Here is a 16802-nt window from a genome sequence, read left to right as displayed (position 1 = left end):
ATTACGTCAGAATCACGACTGAACGCTAGCACAGCTGATCAAACAGCGACCACGGCGGCTAACGTAATGTCTCGTTCCCGCCTCTCAGGGAACCGAGGTTACGATAGTAACCGGAGACGTTCCCTCTCGAGGCGGTAACTCAACATTACGTCAGCTAAGACGTATATGGGAACTGTATAAAATCCCGCCGTGAGAGCAGTGAAGATAAGCCCTGAACGGAGTCAATCACCCTCACACAAGCAGTACAGTTCTAGCCAATGGCCGTGTCGCTAAGAGTGCTTGCATCTGATAGGCGGAACTAGGCCAATGAGACATCTGCTCCGACCCTAACAAAATATGCATAACTTCAAGCAATATATCGAAATCTGCACTAACCAGGGCAGACACAAAGCAATAAGCACTCAAGCATGAGAGTTAAACAGAGTCGACGGCGTTTGCGGTGACTGCTGCATAAACCATTTAAACCATAACACAGAGTTAGCAGCCATGGTAACTACTGTATAGCTGGTATAACAGCTTTAATGAATAAAACTTAACTCACCGAAAAACATGTGACGCTACAGAGGGTACATCCAGCTTGTAAAACCTGGCGATTGTGTTCTGGGAAGACCAGCCAGCAGCAAAACATAAATACTGGACAGACATACCTCTAGACCAGGCCCATCAGGAAGCATTTATAATGTCCTCGCAGAATGAGCTCTGATGTTGAGGGGGTAATCCTTCCCCTGGCATTTGATAGCGTCCACGATCCAGTGAGAAAGTCTCTGTTAGAAACAGCACGTCCCTTATTACATCCACCAAGCACACGAACAGCTGGTCCGACTGACGAAAGGCGGCCGAGCAATTCATATACATCCGTAAAACCCTAACAGGGGCCCGGCGCTCTGAGTATCAGCGTCGCGCGAGGCTGACGGCTCAACAGATAAGGCGGGCAGGGAAACAAAACGGTGTATTGAGTGACTTCGAAACGAAATCCGGTCTCGGCCGGAGAGTGACATTACAGTCGCCAGGCCCGAAACCAATGAAATATCGTTCACCAAACACTCACGAAATTCTCCAAGGCACTTCGCTGAGGCGAGAGCAAGAGGCAAGGCAGTCTTCAGGGAAGCTCCTTAACCGCAATCGAAGCTAATGGCTCGAACGGTAATAAGAGATAGAGCCCTCAAAACTAGAGCGAAATCCCACGGCGGCACGGAGGGCGGCCATGAAGTACACAATCTACTTGCTCCCCTGAGAAAACTGAATACCAGAGCATGCTTACCGATCGTTTACCCGTAACCGGGGAACGAAAGCGGCAATAGCGGTCACATACACCTTCAGCGTGGATGGTTTCAAACTCCCCCCACCCAGCACCAGACGTCATTTGGACGTCGTTTTCTGGTCTAAATCAAGTCGGCCCGTCATGGCCATCTTTTAGACCAAAAAGCGACGTTGAAAATTGGTCTTCATTTGGTCCGTCGGATTTGGTCCAAATTAAGCCCAAAAAGCGACATTTAACGTCTTTTTTTTTTTTTATTTAGCCCAAAAATAGATGTAAATGGGCTTTAGTCCAAATTCAGCAGAAAAAAAAACTTTTATTACGCACCACAAAGCCATTAACATAAACTAGTGAAGAAATTAGACATCATGTCTGATCGCACTGTTAAATATATTTAAATATATTTTGAAAACACTTGATGGTCACGCGCTGTACTGGAGTCACCATGGAAACGGGGCTCAGCTCAACCGTCAAGCAGCTGAACAGACGCTGTCTCTCATGGTTGTTTTCACTAATTTCAGGTAAGTTTAATCCCTAAATTACACAAATGTTACATAAAAGTGTCCCTGAAACTTTCTTTCATGTAAATGACACGCTTTCGTTGAAAATGTAGTTTATAGAAATGGTCAGTGTCTTCATGAAAAGTCCGTTAGCATCTCAACTGTAATGCTAACTACAAGAGGTAACTTTATGTGCATTTTTCACAATATATTTCGCCTACATCAGCATGAATCTGTAATTTTCTTATATATGTGTGTGTTTATATAATATTTTCATAATGTGTGTGTGTGTGTTTGTTTGCATGTTAGTTATTTTGATGTCCACACTGTAAGAGTATTAATCGATTAGTAAACCTAAAACTTTAAATTCTGTTATTATTCTTTTAATTTTTTTGTATAATCTGTAAATTAATATTCTTTTCTGCATTTCACCTCTGCTATAGTTTATTTATAATAAACATGGCATTGTATAATAAATATTGTTGGCTTAGACAGATTGACAGAATGACAGATTGTTTATGTTCTAGATTCTTCCATGCTGATGGCCGTGCCTGTATCCAGCTGAAGAACATTTTTAGACATTATGAAACATATAACTAGTAAGTAATACCTCAGACATACACTATTATTCAAACGTTTAAGGGTCAGATTTATCATGTATTTACATTTACATTTATTCATTTAGCAGACTCTTTTATCCAAAGCGACTTACAGATTAAGACAGTGGAAGCAATCAAAAACAAGAGCAATGATATATAAGCAATGTTATAGTGCTATAACAAGTCTCAGTTAGCTTAACACGGTACACATAGCATGGGATTTTAAATAATATAATAAATAAAGAGAAAACAGAATTAAAAAAAAGAGTAGAACAAGCTAGTTAGAGGTCTTTACTCGTACACACACACATACAATTGCATAATAAATGTAAAGAAAATATAATACAAAAAGATTAGAAAGGTAGTTAGATTTTTTTTAAGAATAGAATTAGAATAGTGAGTGTTAAAGTTAGAGTGTCAAATAAAGGTGGAAGAGAAATAGAAAATATTATTTAAAAATGTATTTAAAATAAATCTTTTATGCTCACCACTGCTGCATTTATTTGATTAAAATACAGTAAAATAGTAATATTTGAAATTTCTAGGGGTGTCCTTGACTAAGGTTTTTCATAGTTGAATCAGAATTTTTGAATCTTGCCGATATTCGACTGATAGTCTAATCATATGTTTGGGGGCAGAATACATTGAGTCAAGTCTGACATTCGACAGTCATAATTACTGATCTTAACACACTGGTAAAATGTGTTATGAACACCTCGCAGATATAAACGGGGTAAATAATAGTTCATCATTGATGGATCTTTTCTATTTCAGAGACTGAAAATCATTGATAAACCACAAGGTAATTGTGAATAAACTTATTGCAAGAGGAATAATAAGAAGAAAAGAAAATGCATGTGTGATTTAATATTGCTTCTTATTTTTCAATGTTGAAAGTTCTTTCTTCTCATCTTTGTGCATTTTCAGATGTTGTGCATATTTATGGATCAAATTATTTAACGTTGTTTAACTTTTTAACATTATAATATTGGTTGTCTTCTCTTTTTTCAGAGTTTAGCTCCAACCCTAGTTAAGCAGACCTGAGCAGCCGATCAAGGATCAGCAGAAACTCTGCAGAACGGTGGTCCTCCAGCCCAGGACTGGACACCAGTGTTGTAAGTCATTCTGCCTCTTTATAGTGAATGTTCAGAACATATTGCAGGAGATCTCAACATTGTCTCACAAGGTCCTTTTACATGCAGAGTTTTGCACCAACCTAGTGCAGTGCACCTGAACACATTAATCAAGGTCTTCAGTTTTGCTAACTATAAGTCACAGACAGGTGAGTGTGATCAGGTGTGGACGTAAACTCTGGGTGTGTTTCACTCAGGTCCGTTGCTCAGTACTCAGTGGTGAACGGCTGCCTCAATCACTATTTTCATTTTACGGTGCACTGATAATTCGCTATAAGAAAACACGTAATAGATTTTAAAACACAAACCAATAATATATTTCAGCATAAACATATCACTAGACAGGTAATGTCTAATCTAGTAAACATTTCCAATTAATTTATTAATTAAATCTTGCACATACATGTAATAAAGTATTCATCATAATGTGCTGTAAATAGCATTAAAGTAAGATATCAGTTTTATTGTTGTGCATTAATGTCAGTAGTGATGTTGTACAATGAGGACAGAGATAGTCACCAGTGTATAGTGAGCCACAGTGCTTACCAGTACCTACATTTGTGTACACAATATATTCACAACTGGGCAAACTGTGAAGCTGATTGAGACGTAAACTCTGCATGACAGTGGACCTTAAGCCAAGCATATGTCTCTGTACTAAAGTAATGGGAGTTACCAGATCAGGGTGTTTTTAGACCATGATACCTGATTGGCTGACATCATAGTGACGGTAGGTTTAGGGTGGGGTTTAGGTAAGGGGGATCATTTTGATTGCATGATTTAGAAACACCCAGCAGTTTGAAAACACCCACAAAGTCATAAACGCCCACTTTTACTCTGCAGAGACCTAAGTCTCACCTTAATGGCCAGAGCTGACAACCCCTGACATACTGATTAGTTAATAATCCCTCATAAAGAATGAGTACACTTTAATTTGTACATTTTGGACAAACATTGTTTTTTTATTATTAATTTACATTTTAGTTACGGTTTTCTTTCTCACTTTAGATGCTGCAGAAAAAAGAGCGAGGCTAAAGCATTCAAAGTGGAAACATCTGCCGTGGCTCATTAATCCAGAATTGGGATGGAGGAAGGAGCAGAAGAAGCAGAAGATCAGAGATCAGGCAGAGATCTACTGGTGCCCCTGTGGGAACCCCATTTACCTAATGTGTTAGTTTAACCAAAGATTTTCCTCACTCACCTTTATGTTGTTCCAAACCAGACTTTTGTTCATCCTTGAAACCAAATGCGGAACTTTTTAATGAAATCTGAGATTATTTTCTTTATATAAAATAACACATTCACACAAGCACCATGATGCATCAGTGTTGCATTGGCGTGAGAGCTGGCGCTTTTGGTGCTTTTGTGAAAATCCATTGGGGAGTCATAATTTCTGAATAGATTATTTTTGCTGTTGTTATTGTTTGTTTGTTTTTTTTTGTACACAAGGCATCTGTTAAAAAAATATCTTAATTTGTGTTCTGCACAAAAGGGTGTTATGGGTTTGGGGCAACATGAGGGTAAGTAATTAATGACAGAATTAAAATTTTTGGTTGTTCTAATGTGGTTATAATTGGTCATAGTTTATTTGTCTTGAAAAAATATATTTATACAGAAACATGGATTAATTTGATAAGTTTATAGTAAAGCCTTTTAAATATATAAAAAAAAAAAAATCTAAATAAATACTACTCTTTTGCAAGGTCTATTAAAAAAATATGGACAAATGTAATGGTTTCCACAAAATATTTGGCAGCACAACGGTTTTAAACTGATAATAATCAGAAATGTTTCTTGAGCAGCAAATCAGTATATTATAATGATTTCTGAAGATCATGTAATACTGAAGACTGAAGTAATTGTGTTAAAAATTTCAGTTTACAGGCATAAATTACATTCTACAATGCATCCACATAGAAAACAATTATTTCTGTAGTTATATTTCACAATATTACAGTTTTTACGGTCTGTTTAATCAAAAGAAGCTTAAGATGTGATCAAGATTTTACATGAAAGATGTAATGTGTCAATAAATGTGTCAATATACTGTGAATTGTCTTATTTTCACTAATTAGGAATATGACAAATAATTCATGGTTGTAATTAGGTCTGGAAAAGACGTCTTTTCACCGTTCACTATTCAACCACATTTAAACGTAATTTGGACGTCTATTTATAGACGTCTTTTTGACGACCTGAAAAAGACGTCGTTTCACCTTTCACTTTTCAACCACATTTAAACGTAATTTGGACGTCTATTTATAGACGTCTTTTTGACGACATGAAAAAGACATCGTTTCACCTTTCACTTTTCAACTAAATTTTAACGTTGTTTAGACGACTGCCAATGACGTCTTTTCGACGTCTTTTCAACGAGTTTTTGCTGGGTGGGCCGCTATCCAACTGTGCTGTAGAAAGCGCAAAACATCCGACACGGAACAGGTCCCCGGGTCAATATAAATGTTCTCGCACCATTTTGTGAAAACTCACCACTTCTGCGCGTAGCAGCGAATGTTTGATGATGCTCGCGTCTCAGTAAGTGTGTTTAGCACTCGTCAGTGCAGAGTGTCCCGCTCATTAGGGTCCCCGCAGCGGCCACACATGAAGGTTCCACAGCTCGGGGCTGGGGTGCTATATTGTGCCATTCGCCTGGGACAGCAGGTCCTGCTTGAGGGGGATTCGCCATGGGGGAGCCATCAGTAACTCTCTCAGGTCCGCGAACCAGGGCTGATTCGGCCAGTTCGGAGCCACGAGTATAACTGATGCTTTCTCCTCCCTGATTTTGCACAACACAGGCAGAATCTTCACAGGAGGGAATGTGTAAGCCTGGCTTCCGGCCAGCGCGATGTCAGAGCATCTCCCAGCAGGGGGAGTGAGATAGCAAACGTGTTCTCGCTCGTGGCAAACAAATCCACTTCCTCCCTCCCAAATCATTAGATCTGATCTTGGGTGAAGCCAACATCTCCTTGAGGAATCCCGTTCCTCAAAAGCATGCTCACTCCACGGTTCAAAGTACCGGGGATGTGCGACGCTCCTATGGAGATTAAGTGTCGGTCCGCCCACAACAGGAAACTCGCTGCCTGTTTGAATAGAGCTCTGGAGCGCACGCCGTCCTGGCGATTTATGTACGAGACCACAGACGTGTTGTCGGTTTGAATCAGTACATGTTTCCGCTCCAATCTCGACCGAAAGGCTTGCAGGGATATTAGGACACCGCTTCCATTATTCCAAACGGTTTATGTGTCACCTTCTCTGTGACTCCGACCACAGGCCCAGACGCACTGCTCCCCGGCCTAGATCGCGTTCGCAGAGAAAAGAACTCCTGGGCTGAACATATCCGGGCTGTTCCACGGTCTCAGAGTGCTGACGCAACTGTGAATGACCGTAAGTGCTTGTGGACCGAAGACCACGCCCTCGGCGGAACTCGAGTTACAGCCAAAACTGTAGCGGCCGCAATGTAGCAGACCCAGATGGCACACTGAAGAAGCCGCCGCCATCAGTCCCAGAAGCCTCTGAAATTCCCTCAGTGCAAACGACCTGCCCAGTCAGAAACAGCGCAGAGTCGATGAAATGCTCTAGAGAGAGATGGGCTTGTATCGCCATCGAGTCCAAACATATTCCCAGATATGTTACAGTCCGACTCGTAAAAACACGCTCTTCTGCATATTCACACGCAGTCCCAGCGTATCCAAATGGCGAAGCATTGTTTCCACGTGACTGATAGCACATCTCTTGAGTGGGCTAAAATCAGCCAATCGTCCAGATAATTCAACATGCGCATTCCGCTCGATCTGAGGGGAAATTTCGCTCTATCGCTCTCTCTCGAGCAGACTGAGAACTTCCTGTCGCAGAACAGGACGGTTTTGGGGCAAAGTCAGTGACGGGACCACGCCATTGAAGCGGGGAGGTCTGCGTTTGAAATGGAGAGAATATCGTCGTGAATTATTCCCAGTATCCACGGTGAAACGCCCGGGATAGCCCTCTTACCGTCCATGAGATGACACGGCGGACGCGTTACCTCTACAGCCACTGATGGCTTATTTTAATTAGGGCCCCGCCCCCGCGAGGCTGGAAGCACTGGCGGGAGGGCGAGCGCGTCGCTAAATGGTGTGACACTCTTGCGCCATCATGAGGCCATTATAATCATGGACTGTGGCTCTGCGCTGTTTGAGACAGGGCGAGTGACACAACGTTGGGTGCAAGAATTTGTATATATGCTTCTTTAGTACAATTTTTACTCACAAAAACATCATTTAAACACATATAGCAATCGTCACCCATAGTGATGTGGGGGACATGATGCATGCGTCTTTGTGGTGTTGGCACTCTCGCTCCTTCGCGAGGCCATTATAATAATAGGTTGTGGCTCTGCACTGTTCTGAGACAGGGCGAGTGACACAGAGATGAGTGTAAGAGGAAGTAAAGCTCTTTAGTTGATTGTAACATGCTTTTATTGTGGAACTCACACAAACAGCATTCAAACAGACATATAGCAATCGTCGCCCGAAGAAACATGGGGGACATGATGCATCTGAACATTGAGGGTGACACCGTGTTCATGTGGTGTTGGCACTCTCGCGAGGCCAGTATAATCATGGCTTGTGGCTCTGCACTGTTCTGAGACAGGGCGAGTGACACAGTGATGAGTGTAAGAGGCAGTAAAGTTCTTTCGCTGATTGTATACCTGTTTTTATTGTGGAGCTCACACAAACAGCATTCAAACAGACATATAGCAATCGTCGCCCGAAGAAACATGGGGGACATGATGCATCTGAACATTGAGGGTGACACCGTGTTCATGTGGTGTTGGCACTCTCGCGAGGCCAGTATAATCAAGGGTTGTGGCTCTGCACTGTTCTGAGACAGGGCAAGTGACACAGAGATGAGTGTAAGAGGCAGTAAAGCTCTTTCGCTGATTGTATACCTGCTTTTATTGTGGAACTCACACAAACAGCATTCAAACAGACATAGCAATCGTCGCCCGAAGGAAATGGGGGATATGATGCATATGAACATGGCGCTTGGGGGCGGGGCCTCCCGCTCACTCACTCTTTCACCGTCAGGGAGACGGCTCGTATGGCGCGCTGGGTCTCTCGCGGCGCGGGGTCCTCAACTGACCCTGACGTTACCTTCCAGGCTCTTACCACTGCTGGTTTCGGCAGAAACGAGCGTCCGGTTCAGAGAGGGGTGCCACTGCGGGTTATTTTAGCTGGTTTTAGAGCCTGGCCAGATGCATAAGAATCTCGCAGAAGAAGACTGGGGTGAGCGACGGGGTATCACATGGCTCATACTTTGGCGCGCTTTCTGCGTCTCTGAGAATAGCTCCATGACGTCACCAAAGAGGCCGGAGGGAGCAACTGGAACATTTAGGAGCGGCCTACGGTCCGCGTCTTTCAGGACAGCTAGGGTAAGCCATAGGTGCCTGTAAAGATGACCATGAGCTCCGTGAAACAGCTGAGCAGAGCGCTTAATAGCAATCAGCGCGAGATCAGTTGCCGCGTGCAGATCCTGATGACGTCAGCGCTACGGTGCCGCCGTTTGCCTGAAACACCTTGAGTATTGCCCTGGCAAAGAGCAGAAGCTGCACTCGCTCTTTCTAGACTGTGGTCCGGACCAAAAGCAGAGGGAGACGAGCACAGGTGTGTGGTAACAGTCTCCTAGACGGGGGGGAGGGTTTCCGTCCCGTCCACGTGCGTGATATGGCCTTCGTAGCAGAGTGGGTGCGCGCCGATTGGGGTGCAGCCCACGATTTCACCACGAGCTCTTGCATGCTTAAATGCCATCTGGTAGCAGCTCGACTGGAGGAGCCACGAGTCTAGTTACCTATCACAGGTTCGTCATGTGCGTTGCAAGCGAGACTCAGCTCCGTGACGACCTTTCCGAAGACCCTGACGAGCTTCTCCTGGAGGTCTCAGGGCCCTCTTGGTCGGGGCGGTCCCACTGAGAGGCCCAAACCTTTTTTCGACGTCGAAGCGACATGGAGTCGTTTTCCTCGCCAGCTCCGAAGAGGACGCGGAAGCTATAGTCCACCACGCCGACGTCAAACTCGTCTTCGGGCGGGGGAGGGCCCACCAGCGGCTCGCTGGCGGCAGTGGGCCTCATTCCCGCCGTCCTCCGAGCCACTCTGGCTCTGAGGGCGCGCACTGGCAGTTTTTCTCGGTACAGTGGGCGCAAGTGTTGTCCGTGTGAGAATCCCATAGCAGGTCACACAGAACTGGTGAAGGTCCGAATCTAGCATTAGCAGCCATCGGATGCGGAGAGGAAAAACAGGGTGAGTAGTCCTCTATTGCAACTTCCACGATGACTTAGATAAGACTTCTAGCGTGAAGAAAGAGATTCTGACGTAATTTTCGCGCCCATGCATTTTATACTGCACGCTTACCCGCCAGTATTTGCATGCTTCGCGTCAATTGGCCAGCTGTCCCCAGCTGGCGTTAGCCAATAAGATTTCAGTGAAAGTGGAGAAGGGAAGAGTTCCCATATACGTCTTAGCTGACGTAATGTTGAGTTACCGCCTCGAGAGGGAACATCCAATCCACGTCCCGGCACGGTAGCCTCGGCAAGAAGCTCAACAGCACTGGCATAAAAAATTCCCCCGATAACAACAACAGACCTCATACCTTTATTGATTACCTTGGAAATACTTTATCCTTAATGAGATGCACCCCACCCAGCACCAGACGTCATTTGGACGTCGTTTTCTGGTCTAAATCAAGTCGGCCCGTCATGGCCATCTTTTAGACCAAAAAGCGACGTTGAAAATTGGTCTTCATTTGGTCCGTCGGATTTGGTCCAAATTAAGCCCAAAAAGCGACGTTGAAAATTGGTCTTCGTTTGGTCCGTCGGATTTGGTCCAAATTAAGCCCAAAAAGCGACATTTAACGTCTTTTTTTTTTTTTTTTTTTTTTATTTAGCCCAAAAATAGATGTAAATGGGCTTTAGTCCAAATTTAGCAGAAAAAAAACTTTTATTTCGCACCACAAAGCCATTAACATAAACTAGTGAAGAAATTAGACATCATGTCTGATCGCACTGTTAAATATATTTAAATATATTTTGAAAACACTTGATGGTCACGCGCTGTACTGGAGTCACCATGGAAACGGGGCTCAGCTCAACCGTCAAGCAGCTGAACAGACGCTGTCGCTCATGGTTGTTTTCACTAATTTCAGGTAAGTTTAATCCCTAAATTACACAAATGTTACATAAAAGTGTCCCTGAAACTTTCTTTCATGTAAATGACACGCTTTCGTTGAAAATGTAGTTTATAGAAATGGTCAGTGTCTTCATAAAAAGTCCGTTAGCATCTCAACTGTAATGCTAACTACAAGAGGTAACTTTATGTGCATTTTTCACAATATATTTCGCCTACATCAGCATGAATCTGTAATTTTCTTATATATGTGTGTGTTTATATAATATTTTCATAATGTGTGTGTGTGTGTGTTTGTTTGCATGTTAGTTATTTTGATGTCCACACTGTAAGAGTATTAATCGATTAGTAAACCTAAAACTTTAAATTCTGTTATTATTCTTTTAATTTTTTTGTATAATCTGTAAATTAATTTTCTTTTCTGCATTTCACCTCTGCTATAGTTTATTTATAATAAACATGGCATTGTATAATAAATATTGTTGGCTTAGACAGATTGACAGAATGACAGATTGTTTATGTTCTAGATTCTTCCATGCTGATGGCCGTGCCTGTATCCAGCTGAAGAACATTTTTAGACATTATGAAACATATAACTAGTAAGTAATACCTCAAACATACACTATTATTCAAACGTTTAAGGGTCAGATTTATCATGTATTTACATTTATTCATTTAGCAGACTCTTTTATCCAAAGCGACTTACAGATTAAGACAGTGGAAGCAATCAAAAACAAGAGCAATGATATATAAGCAATGTTATAGTGCTATAACAAGTCTCAGTTAGCTTAACACGGTACACATAGCATGGGATTTTAAATAATATAATAAATAAAGAGAAAACAGAATTAAAAAAAAAAAGAGTAGAACAAGCTAGTTAGAGGTCTTTACTCGTACACACACACATACACACAATTGCATAATAAATGTAAAGAAAATATAATACAAAAAGATTAGAAAGGTAGTTAGATTTTTTTTAAGAATAGAATTAGAATAGTGAGTGTTAAAGTTAGAGGATCAAATAAAGGTGGAAGAGAAATAGAAAATATTATTTAAAAATGTATTTAAAATAAATCTTTTATGCTCACCACTGCTGCATTTATTTGATTAAAATACAGTAAAATAGTAATATTTGAAATTACTAGGGGTGTCCTTGACTAAGGTTTTTCATAGTTGAATCAGAATTTTTGAATCTTGCCGATATTCGACTGATAGTCTAATCATATGTTTGGGGGCAGAATACATTGAGTCAAGTCTGACATTCGACAGTCATAATTACTGATCTTAACACACTGGTAAAATGTGTTATGAACACCTCGCAGATATAAACGGGGTAAATAATAGTTCATCATTGATGGATCTTTTCTATTTCAGAGACTGAAAATCATTGATAAACCACAAGGTAATTGTGAATAAACTTATTGCAAGAGGAATAATAAGAAGAAAAGAAAATGCATGTGTGATTTAATATTGCTTCTTATTTTTCAATGTTGAAAGTTCTTTCTTCTCATCTTTGTGCATTTTCAGATGTTGTGCATATTTATTGATCAAATTATTTAACGTTGTTTAACTTTTTAACATTATAATATTGGTTGTCTTTAGGGATGCACCGAAATTTCGGCCACCGAAAATTTTCGGCTGAAAATGGCCTTTTCGGTTTTCGGCCGATAGACTTTTATCACCGAAACAACACGGCCGAAATGTTGTGATGACGCAAACAGAAACCGCGACCTGCACGTGCACCTGCATAGCAAAGACCACGAGCTCCACGCGACATTCACTTAACACCAGTGAGAACATTCTCTCTCTTCTTACTCCTTTATTAGCATCACTAAAGCGTCTCCTAACAAAGAGATTAAGACAGCACACGTCTCACTGAGATCTTGTCGGATCCTCTGCACTTCATCCCGAATGTGCTTGATCCGCGTTATAAAGACCATTACTTGGATGCGGAAATAAGGCAGCGCGCACGAGAAATGATCCAGGCCGCGCTGTATGCGGAGAACCCGCGTGGAGACGGAGAAGCGCCAAGCGCAGGAGACAGATCAGAGCGCAGAAAAAAAGACTCGTCTCTGCACCAGATGAGGGGCATGCACCATCGTTGTCTGATATGTTCAGTGGAATTCTGCAAGAAAGTGCCTCAAATAATAATAATAATACATTGGCTATTTTGTTCTTATACACACACACAAACATATATACATACATAATATCAGATTGTAGCCATATTTCTGCTTTAATTTGATAAAAATGTTTATTTATGCCCTGGCCCTATTTAAATACACTCTCTCAAATATTTCTCAAATGTCAGGCAGATGACAAGCTCAACTGCTCAACAGCTAGACGGTTATCTGTCTGAAGTCCCCATCCCCAGAAGTGATAACAGTCTTGCCAACTGGAGAAGTAATGCACTTTCTAGTCCTACATAGAAAAATTTCAAATGCACTTCACCTAAATGCATTTTGTTTTTATGAGAGAACTGTTCATTTTAAAACCTTTCTGCAGCCAGTAGGCCTGTACATTATTATTAAATATACACATGAGTGGGATACATTTTTAGTTTGAATTTTATTTTATACTGTGCATTGTTGCAATGTGCTTAATAAATATTTACATCATTTGTAATTATGTTTTTTTATGTTTTTTTTTTTAATAAGTTATGTAATTGTAATTATCTTTGAAACTTTAATATTAATTTATGCAATTGCAATGTCTTAATTTTAGTAAAGTTAGTACACGGTCATAGCAATAAATGCAATGGTACTAATAATTGGCATAATTTATTTCGGGGTTTCGGTTTTCGGCCTTGGTTTTCTCTTTTTTCGGTTTTCGGTTTCGGCCAAGAATTTTCATTTCGGTGCATCCCTAGTTGTCTTCTCTTTTTTCATAATTAAGCTCCAACCCCAGTTAAGCAGACCTGAGCAGCCGATCAAGGATCAGCAGAAACTCTGCAGAACGGTGGTCCTCCAGCCCAGGACTGGACACCAGTGTTGTAAGTCATTCTGTCTCTTTATAGTGAATGTTCAGAACATATTGCAGGAGATCTCAACATTGTCTCACAAGGTCCTTTTACTTGCAGAGTTTTGCACCAACCTAGTGCAGTGCACCTGAACACATTAATCAAGGTCTTCAGTTTTGCTAACTATAAGTCACAGACAGGTGAGTGTGATCAGGTGTGGACGTAAACACTGGGTGTGTTTCACTCAGGTCCGTTGCTCAGTACTCAGTGGTGAAGGGCTGCCTCAATCACTATTTTCATTTTACGGTGCACTGATAATTCGCTATAAGAAAACATGTAATAGATTTTAAAACACAAACCAATAATATATTTCAGCATAAACATATCACTAGACAGGTAATGTCTAATCTAGTAAACATTTCCAATTAATTTATTAATTAAATCTTGCACATACATGTAATAAAGTATTCATCATAATGTGCTGTAAATAGCATTAAAGTAAGATATCAGTTTTATTGTTGTGCATTAATGTCAGTAGTGATGTTGTACAATGAGGACAGAGATAGTCACCAGTGTATAGTGAGCCACAGTGCTTACCAGTACCTACATTTGTGTACACAATATATTCACAACTTGGCAAACTGTGAAGCTGATTGAGACGTAAACTCTGCATGACAGTGGACCTTAATCCAAGCATATGTCTCTGTAGGAAAGTAATGGGAGTTACCAGATCAGGGTGTTTTTAGACCATGATACCTGATTGGCTGACATCATAGTGACGGTAGGTTTAGGGTGGGGTTTAGGTAAGGGGGATCATTTTGATTGCATGATTTAGAAACACCCAGCAGTTTGAAAACACCCACAAAGTCATAAACGCCCACTTTTACTCTGCAGAGACCTAAGTCTCACCTTAATGGCCAGAGCTGACAACCCCTGACATACTGATTAGTTAATAATCCCTCATAAAGAATGAGTACACTTTAATTTGTACATTTTGGACAAACATTGTTTTTTTATTATTAATTTACATTTTAGTTACGGTTTTCTTTCTCACTTTAGATGCTGCAGAAAAAAGAGCGAGGCTAAAGCATTCAAAGTGGAAACATCTGCCGTGGCTCATTAATCCAGAATTGGGATGGAGGAAGGAGCAGAAGAAGCAGAAGATCAGAGATCAGGCGGAGATCTACTGGTGCCCCTGTGGGAACCCCATTTACCTAATGTGTTAGTTTAACCAAAGATTTTCCTCACTCACCTTTATGTTGTTCCAAACCAGACTTTTGTTCATCCTTGAAACATAAATGCGGAACTTTTTAATGAAATCTGAGATTATTTTCTTTATATAAAATAACACATTCACACAAGCACCATGATGCATCAGTGTTGCATTGGCGTGAGAGCTGGCGCTTTTTTTGTGCTTTTGTGAAAATCCATTGGGGAGTCATAATTTCTGAATAGATTAGTTTTGCTGTTGTTATTGTTTGTTTGTTTTTTTTTTGTACACAAGGCATCTGTTAAAAAAATATCTTAATTTGTGTTCTGCACAAAAGGGTGTTATGGGTTTGGGGCAACATGAGGGTAAGTAATTAATGACAGAATTAAAATTTTTGGTTGTTCTAATGTGGTTATAATTGGTCATAGTTTATTTGTCTTGAAAAAATATATTTATACAGAAACATGGATTAATTTGATAAGTTTATAGTAAAGCCTTTTAAATTGATAAAAAAAAATCGAAATAAATACTACTCTTTTGCAAGGTCTATTAAAAAAATACGGACAAATGTAATGGTTTCCACAAAATATTTGGCAGCACAACGGTTTTAAACTAATAATAATCAGAAATGTTTCTTGAGCAGCAAATCAGTATATTATAATGATTTCTGAAGATCATGTAATACTGAAGACTGAAGTAATTGTGTTAAAAATTTCAGTTTACAGGCATAAATTACATTCTACAATGCATCCACATAGAAAACAATTATTTCTGTAGTCATATTTCACAATATTACAGTTTTTACGGTCTGTTTAATCAAAGGAAGCTTAAGATGTGATCAAGATTTTACATGAAAGATGTAATGTGTCAATAAATGTGTCAATATACTGTGAATTGTCTTATTTTCACTAATTAGGAATATGACAAATAATTCATGGTTGTAATTAGGTCTGGAAAAGACGTCTTTTCACCGTTCACTATTCAACCACATTTAAACGTAATTTGGACGTCTATTTATAGACGTCTTTTTGACGACCTGAAAAAGACGTCATTTCACCTTTCACTTTTCAACCACATTTAAACGTAATTTGGACGTCTATTTATAGACGTCTTTTTGACGACATGAAAAAGACGTCGTTTCACCTTTCACTTTTCAACTAAATTTTAACGTTGTTTAGACGACTGCCAATGACGTCTTTTCGACGTCTTTTCAACGAGTTTTTGCTGGGTGGGACGGCAGATCAGTGTTGCCAACTTCTTTCAATGGAAAGTAGCTAAACCCTGCCTGAAAAGTCGCTAAATGTCGCTAGATGACGTCATATGCTAATTAGCATATTCATGACGTAAGTGCGTCATATTATCTCGCTCTTTCTATGCTCATGTACTGCGTTTTAAGGCAGCCAAAATTCTCAAAAGTTTTTTATTATTATATTTTAATGTTTTTGTTGTCCGACAACGGAATTAATATTATAATGACTGAAACGCGGTCCATTAAGAATACATAACCAGCTCTCAAAGATGTTAATCTCTGCACTAAAATCCTATTCACGACATTGTCTAATTAAATCACATACACATAAGATTAAGATAATGATTGTACTGTGATTTCGGCTATACTTGTATGTAAAATAGAGTTAGAAGCAACAGAATATATTTTTTTAACAGAAAGTGCTGCTTCTCTCTGCTCGCTGAACATAGCAGAAGCAGATGCAGAGAGAGAGGGGCGTGTGCGCACGCTGGGAGAGAGAGAGAGAGAGAGAGAGAGAGAGAGAGAGAGAGAGAGAGAGAGAGAGAGAGAGAGAGCTCGTGCGGCAGTACCGGAGAGTCTCAGAGACTAAATAAGGTCTGTCAAAAAAAGTCGCCAGATTTGTCGCTAGTCGCTTTTTTGGAAAAAAGTCGCTATGGGGGTCTGAAAAGTCGCTAAATCTAGCGACAAAGTCGCTAAGTTGGCAACACTGCGGCAGATACACCATCACTATCGCCCGTCCCC

General features: G+C 40.5%; 2 long non-coding RNA genes across 4 annotated transcripts; one reads left to right on the top strand and one right to left on the bottom strand.

Moving 5' to 3' along the window:
• Positions 1-1571: 1571 nt before the first annotated feature.
• LOC127946521 (uncharacterized) lies at positions 1572-15700 on the top strand. Of its 3 annotated transcripts, none has more exons than XR_008151114.1 (6): positions 1572-1779; positions 1872-1940; positions 11171-11242; positions 12018-12045; positions 13539-13635; positions 14662-15700. It is a non-coding gene; the product is annotated as an uncharacterized LOC127946521 (long non-coding RNA). The 3 variants fall into 3 exon arrangements; XR_008151111.1 differs by lacking the exon at positions 11171-11242 and adding an exon at positions 2286-2357 and having other exon boundaries at positions 1574-1779; XR_008151113.1 differs by lacking the exons at positions 11171-11242; positions 12018-12045 and adding exons at positions 2286-2357; positions 3132-3159 and having other exon boundaries at positions 1574-1779.
• On the bottom strand, positions 4432-15003 carry LOC127946529 (uncharacterized). The gene is made up of 2 exons (XR_008151115.1): positions 14855-15003; positions 4432-4691 (listed from the first exon to the last, which is right to left on the bottom strand). It is a non-coding gene; the product is annotated as an uncharacterized LOC127946529 (long non-coding RNA).
• Positions 15701-16802: the final 1102 nt, after the last annotated feature.

The sequence above is a fragment of the Carassius gibelio genome, chromosome A3 (assembly GCF_023724105.1).
Source record: "Carassius gibelio isolate Cgi1373 ecotype wild population from Czech Republic chromosome A3, carGib1.2-hapl.c, whole genome shotgun sequence".
Taxonomy (NCBI): domain Eukaryota; kingdom Metazoa; phylum Chordata; class Actinopteri; order Cypriniformes; family Cyprinidae; genus Carassius; species Carassius gibelio.
This window is presented reverse-complemented; position numbering and strand designations above follow the sequence as displayed.